Below are 7733 nucleotides of genomic sequence, written 5' to 3'. Positions count from 1 at the left end.
TCTCGTCTCGGCTTTGATGAATACCCCCGAACGCAACTGTTGTTGTTACACCCACAGTTAAACTCCATGGAGACTTCCCTCAATTCTGTCCACAACTCCATCGAATTGCAATTCCATCTATCCAGTACTGCACCATCTCGCTTCAATGACTGCAACAGCTCGTCTCGTCCCAAGTCATTTCTTCTCATAAGTGTACGTCTTCCATGAAAAACATTTCCTTGATGTTGAGACAATTCTTCCACTGGCAAACTCGACTTCCATTCACAGCACTTATTTGCAGCCCCTAACGACACCACGTCCTTTCATTTCTTCAGCCAACATCCTAGCACCAATTTGACAATGCTAGCCACTAAGGTCCAATTTTCTTTTGGCTTTGAGTGGAATTGACGTTCCCCTGGTCCATTTAGTGAAGCTATCTTTTCCCGAAGCTGTGAGGCAATTAGTGCCTTTTGTTGCAAACACTAATTTAGCTCCGGATTTAGCCATTATTCTCCCGATTATCGGAATTCATCCGTAATTTCTACAAAAACACTAAAATAGATTTATTAGTAAAAATATCGAGTCCTAACTAATATAAATATGGATATAAAATGTAGCACATATGTGCTTATCAATGTCCACATCACAGGGAAGGAAGAATTCTCCCAACGATGATGTTAAGACCGTTCTTTCTAATCACTCAGGTGATCAGAAAATGTGTCTCTTTTGTGATTCAAAAGGGATTTGTGAACAAAAGAGGAATCCTATGTTGAATGACAATTCTATTATTCGTCTTCAACACGTCTTAGATTTAATTCTCACCCTGATATTCGTATGTCTGGTTTTAGTACTCACCCTGTGTACCCCACCAGAAAAGTCAGTTCAATGGGTTCCTCAAATGTTCAAACACATAACAGTCTTCCTAGACCATTTCGACGAAGAAGAACTCATGGATATTTGTTCAATTAAGAAGGGAGATTATGTTGTTCATGATGTGAAAAGGGTGTCAAAAAAAGGAAGCATTGGAAAAATGGAAGCCAACCTAAAAAGGATAATTGAAGGATACTAGATTTTGTGCCCGTACTATGCATCCATTTTTCGATCGGGCGGATCCAAAAACCATCCATTTCTCTTCTTTTAACCATACCTTGGTTCGTCGACCCGATGCATGCTTAGGATTTTTGCTTCGATGCACAAACGAAACATTGCCGGATGGAGGAAGATTGCACCCACGCTGGTAATTCTTTATTTTTTTGGCCCAAAACAAAACATTACCGATATGCAAGAAGTTTAACAAAAAACTGGTAAAAGAAAAAATTTACTCCTGTTTGAGGTGTTGGACAAAGAACCTACAAAGACTTAATTAATCTGGAGATGTGATAAACCCAAGTATACCTAATGACAGAGAGAAATACAAAGTAACAGGGAGAAAGAAAAATCGCACTCACTGGAATCCATCTACACTTAGCAACATAATGTAGTCTGCTCAAGACATGTTGGGGACCTGTAATTGTTTAAGGCAAAGGCAATACAGATGGAAGACAAAGGCAGTACACATCATAAAAATAATAAGTGGGCTAGGTGAGTAAAATGTAGTAAAAACACACCAGCGTCACCGTCATATGCGAAGTTACCAGTGAACTATTTAAACACCTCGGTCCTTATTGGAACTAAAGAGCATCTTAAAGTAATCCTTGAATGCGTTTAAGACCTGGTATAGGTTTTAAGTAAAACCCGTTACTAATCAAATCACAAAATAGTACAGCCGAAATCAATTACAGCAGAAACAGTATTTGAGAAGGTAGCTGAGACAGCTCCTATAAGAAAATCCACAGCAAAGCTGGTCACTCCTATCTCAGCATGTGCTTGCACGAAGACATGTAAAGCACAGGGGTTTTACCAAACATAGATCTCGGGTAACACAGGAATTTTTGGAATGCCCTGTCGGAGTTTCCATGTGCATAACACTTCTGGTTCGTGGAGTTGTAAGCACCATTTAGTGAACCCGTACACTACGGAAGGCCGGAACCAAGAATTTCTGTAAAGCGAAAAATACAAAGAAGAACTTAGCACAGAGATATAACTGAACCTACAATAATGAATATAGAATAGTCCACAATTTCACAATAATAGATGTAAAAATGACAGATAGCCATAACCACTCAGCAGTATATAATTCTTAAAACTTGAATTTCAAATCAAAAACATTTGGTGGTTGAATCTGGGTAGGCACAACGTGTGTATTAACTACAAGACAGGGTTATATTACATCCAACCATTGGAGATTATCTTTAGATTAGCTAGTAACCCATAATTCAATTACTCAAGCAAATTTTATCAATTTCCAACATTGCATCAAACTTCATCCAAGGGATCAAACTATATCAATCCAGAATTACTCAAAAGAATTGTGGGCTTTATAGAGAGTAAAAAAACACCATAGATAATGATGCAACAATATCCAAAATTTTATTAGTGTAACATTTAATAAACATGTCACCAAAAAGTAAGCCCAACAAATCAAAACTATTGGGACAATAAATGCTATGAAGATATTAAAAGCTCACCTGTGAAGATATCACCGAAGCTCTTTTGATTGCTACCAAGTCTTAATCCAGGGAACCCAATGAGTCCATCAATACCACTCCGTTCAGTCTGATTTTCTGAGAGTCAACATCATTTTCATTTTTCAGATACCCAGGCGGGGAGAGAATAAAGACCTACTACTTCCTTCATCAACAACCCTCTGAAGTTGAAGTTGTTCATGTTCTGGAGCCAGATTCTAGAACTTAATACCGACTATAGGAGAATCTGCAGAGGGGCTAAAATAACATTAACAAACTGGACACGCAAATAGATGGAATAAGTAATTTCAATAATGTAATGAGTATGAGCATCAACAAGATCAACAAAGTTCCTGGTGCTTCTCCTCATTAGCCATTCTCCATCTGGTCTTTTCTAAAATGTTTGAAAGGGAAAACACCAAAATCCGAATGTGACCACATATATATTAGTGCATACAATTCTCAGTTTTTGATGTTGATTCAAGACCGAGAGTACTACATGATATAAAAAAAAAAAAAAAAAATCACACCCACCATTTGTTATGCCACTCTTTGCACCTGCAACCATTTCCTGCATGACCTGAATCTCATCCCCCTTCTCAAAGAGCAAGCTTTAAATGCAATCTGCAAGATTCACCGCGAATAAACATCTTAAAAAATACATCACCCCTTACTCCATATGGTTTCTTTTTCGTTCCGTATAATATATCTTCTGCTTCTCTAGACAAATTACTTACTTGTTAAAAGAAGAGAGTCTACTTACTTGTTAGCACATTCCACTTCTAAATTAGAAATAACTTAACTGAACTACCGTAAAGGTATAACATTTTTTATCCTAACTATTGTCTGGATAACATTTTTTATCCAGACTACTGTCTTCCTCTTTAGCTGCAGAATTAAACATAAACCCAAAAACCACAAACGGCAATCAACAATTCCATTAGAGATAATAAATCAAATTTACAAATTGTTGACATGAAGATTGCAAGTTAATCTAGTTCTAGTACCATATCTATTAGCATGATTCAAATACCAATTAACTTAGATAATTCAGATATCAATAGAAACATGATAAGATATGCTCCATTCTTACCAAAATTAAGATCATGTCCTCAGTATTTCGGCACTAATGAAGATATTGTATTGATCTAAACAGTGATGAATAAATTTAATACTTACAAAATATTTCAGAAATCTAAAAACATCGATACAAACAACGAATTTTTAAAAAAAATCTAGGGTTACCTTCTTCTTCTCTTCTTCAGCATCGTCTTTCTGATTTTAAATTTGGTTTCTGATCGAGCTTCTTGAGATCTCACAGTATTTACTAATGAATCGTAGATGGGTTTAGATGGATTTGAGCAAAGATGAAGAAGATGTCACTGCCATGGATTATTGAATGGAATTAGAGAAGATTAAGAATGAATCTAAGAGTATTGAGTGGAATTAGAGAAAATTAAGACTGAACCTAAGAGTTCATGTGGCTGTAAGACATGGGTTTAGTTTGAATTGGAGATTGCAGTTAGGGTTTGATAAGTAATTGGAGTTAGGGTTTTGTTGTTCCTCTCTTCAACCCGATCATCTCTGCTGCTTTCATCTCTGCCTCTGCTTTTATTTTTTTTCTTCTCGTATTCGGTTTCAGGTGAATGAAAGGAAATCTCATCGAGTTTAGGGTTATGTAACTCAAAACAAATGGTTTGGTTTAGTTTTTCACGGGAGTATCGACCACTTTGACGGTGGTATTTAACGTCCAGTTAAGTATTCGGTGTAAACAGAGTGTAACAAATTATTTAGGTACAAACTGATAGAAGTATTGTCTACCCACGTTTTTGCCAACGGGGTTACAAACGGCCAGTTAAGTATAGAGTGTAATCCAAGTTTTAATGTCCCGACCAATAGAGTACCGCCAAGTGTCCTCTACAGAATTACTAATGCCCAAAGCTTTTATCTAATTTAATTTGAGGGGAGTGTCACACTCACCGTGCGACGTGGGAGCTCATATGACTTAGCATTTTAAAGGAGGAGAGATAAAGATATCATCAACAGGCTGACAAGTCCCTCTGTAAATTCTTCAGGTAAGATTCAACACTATAGCGTCATATTTTGATGATAGTAAATTTTATGATAACTTTTCACATCATAATGGTTTTCCTCCAAAGATTAGGAAAAGGAGGTTTAACCAGAAACAACATTCATTTGATGAGCTCAAGGCTCATACTTGTGTTAATTAATCACAAGGTTGAATTCTCACTCACAAAAAATCCTGGTTGAGTGAGATATAATCAGTTATACTCTGTAGTAAATGTGTTTTTCTGATTCTCATGCTATCTTCTTATCGTTCTTAGCTGGTTTATCACTTACAAACATTTGTTGGTGCATGAGTATTTTTTTATTTTTTTTATTTTTTTATAAAAAAAAAGGTGTCAAATTGCTATGCTCTAAATCTTTTCTCTTGTGAGAACAAATTTATTTGAGAGCTGAGTGTTTATTTACTCACCAAGCAAATATTTTCTAAATTTTCTTCGCAAGCTTTTGGTATAAGGTTAAGTCTATGTACGTGCGTGTACCTTTTTACATGGCACAGTCCAAACTTGGAAACCCTAAATTATGGTTCTTATGAAACCTATAAGTATCAAACCTTTTATGAGAGTACGCATACTCTAGTTGTGCTCTTTTAAGGATGGGTCTACTCCAAGTTCTTGGGATTTACCAGCCGACTCAATTGATGATTCAGTTTATTTGGAGTTTGTTTTGAAGAAGAAAAAACCCTTGTTAAGTCTGACGAACTCGAATCCTGTGTCTCATGCTATTATGCGTTTTCTCATCAAGATCGAGAAAATGCTGAGATGGTCTCTGCTGAAGTAGTTCATGGTTTTTCACGAACTGAGTTGAAAAGGGTTGATTCTGACCTTGTTCTCATGAAGTCACAAGTTAAGGATCTTCTCAGCGAGGATATCTTCTCCGAAGATGCAGTTGATATAGTTAGTCACAAGCTTGAAGGTCTTGGAACCAGTGGAGCTTCCGTACCGGAACTCTGATTATCGCTTGTGATTGCGCTCTATTTTTAGAGTTGTTTTTGTTTTATTTTGTCTAGTAAATCTTCTTATGAGATTTTTTTTTCTTGTGGTTTTTAAAAGAATAACTAAGATTTGGAATAGTCGTTATTGTGAGTACACATAGCTATGTCCAACGATTTTCATCTTCATGTTTTTTAGATTTATTTATTTAAATTCTTGGTTATTTGGAAGATGATTTTTGCAATTTTAATTTTTATTATTTTGTATATTGCAAATTGTTATTGGATATGTTGTTTACATCCGTGAACCTGTGACTGTCCCATACTTGTTCAAAAGCTATCTTTATTGTATGTCGCTGTTAATGTGTTGATAAAAGATAGAATGAACTTTTGACAAACAAAAGTTAAAGCCTTTCATGTAATTATTTTGATGGAAGAAATGATGAACTTTTGTTTACAAGGATTAAGCCTATTATATGTCATTGTGCAAATAATGATGAAAAATAGAATGAATCCTTGTCTATTCTGCAGTATTGGTCAATCTCCGATCCACATTTTTGTGCATATACTATGTTGCTCCGTAAGGTTTCTTATGATTGAGCGCGGCCAATTGAACTGATCATTATCGTGGTTAATTTAGTTGTGTTGCTCCGTAAGTTCTCTTATGACGAGCATGGCCAATTGAATTGATCATCTTCTTGTGGTTAATTTAGTTGTGTATTCCGATTAAATTAATCATGGGTTCTCTTGTGGTTAATTCAATTGAATATTTTGGATACAAATTCATGTTTTCAGGTGATTTGGTCATATCCAAAGAAATCCTTCTTTTCTTGTGAAAGTAAGGTCGCCTTTGTTATTCTTTCGGGAATGACATTTTATGGGGGAGAGTTATTTTTGAACTTGTGCTTAATTGTCAAGTCTTTGTGGGGAGTGCGGCTGTGGAATATTATAGGGGTTATCTTGTATATTTATAAACTCCTTGATGAAAGCATTTAGCTTCAGATTTATGATGGCATCTAAATAAGTTGATATGGTATTCTCTTTTGGTCATGAGAATCTCTACGAAAATTTCATGAGGATCCCACTAGTTTTCGTACCTTAGCCAATTTATATTGACAAAAACGGGGAGAATGAATGTGTAGTGTCATACTACAAATACATATGGTTTTTACGGATCATTATGTAAGGGGGAGTGGTTTTCATGTTGAGATGAAGTATTGACTAAGGAGGAGTGATACATATCACCATAGTATTGTTGTCAAAGTTGTGATACAATTGAACCTTGATACTGTGTAATAATACTATGACATTGTATAACAATGATTGAGAGCATTTGTTTTCTCATTTTTATCGCTGCGGATCCTCAACAATGATGATGCTAAACTTACAACCTTTGGAATCATTGGAGTACTTGGAAGTAACGAAGATTTCGAGTCATGTTGAAGATGCCAAGAAGATCAAGCATGTGGATGAGAAGCTACAATTCTTATTTATTTTGTAATCCATATGTATTGATAATTTTGTTACTAAAATTGACAAAGGGGGAGATTGTTAGAGGACTGCTCGGTCGAACTCGCATGCGTTGGTATCTCAAGCATGTTTGTCAATGTTAGTGATCAAAATTATAAGTCTTGATTTCTATCCTATTTATAGATGTCTCGGACTAGGACATAGTTTGTGTAGTTGAGCTTAGACTTCACGACGTTCATCATTTGAAGAGAAAAAACTTCTAAGGGGAGCTTGTGGAACTTCATCAACAAAAGGTATGTGGAGACTTAAACTCATCTATCACTTGGAAAGTCTATTTCTACTCTCTCTCCTATATTGAGACATAAATCGTATTACGATATGGTTTTCTATATACACATTTGAGATTTCGAGCTGAGTTTACCTTGCTTAAATATGTGTTGGCAAGCTTTGGCTTCGACCAAGTTCATCTTATATAATGAGAAAATTGCCGAGTAAAATCTTACATGGTTTGTGTGATACAATCATTTGGTGTAGACTTGGAATGTTTCGATAATGATTATTTCAATATCTTGAAAATTGCTTTGATGCTAATAGTGTGTGAAAACGGCTATTGTCATCCTCTAAGAATGTTTCAATGATTGAAATAAAGCGTTTAGAATCTTGGAACCATCTTTGGATATAAGCATATAGTGTGTTTTCACATT

The 7733-nt window shown here is 35.6% G+C and overlaps 1 long non-coding RNA gene across 2 annotated transcripts; it reads right to left on the bottom strand.

Moving 5' to 3' along the window:
* Positions 1–1477: 1477 nt before the first annotated feature.
* On the bottom strand, positions 1478–4196 carry LOC113348697. 2 transcript variants are annotated; one of them, XR_003359774.1, is made up of 5 exons: positions 3789–4196; positions 3307–3431; positions 3078–3167; positions 2547–2790; positions 1478–2017 (listed from the first exon to the last, which is right to left on the bottom strand). It is a non-coding gene; the product is annotated as an uncharacterized LOC113348697 (long non-coding RNA). The 2 variants fall into 2 exon arrangements; XR_003359773.1 differs by lacking the exon at positions 3307–3431.
* Between the last annotated feature and the right edge of the window lie 3537 nt (positions 4197–7733).

This window comes from Papaver somniferum, chromosome 2, assembly GCF_003573695.1.
Source record: "Papaver somniferum cultivar HN1 chromosome 2, ASM357369v1, whole genome shotgun sequence".
Lineage (NCBI taxonomy): Eukaryota > Viridiplantae > Streptophyta > Magnoliopsida > Ranunculales > Papaveraceae > Papaver > Papaver somniferum.
The sequence above is the reverse complement of the archived record's forward strand: the minus strand, read 5'-3'. Positions and strand labels throughout refer to the sequence as shown.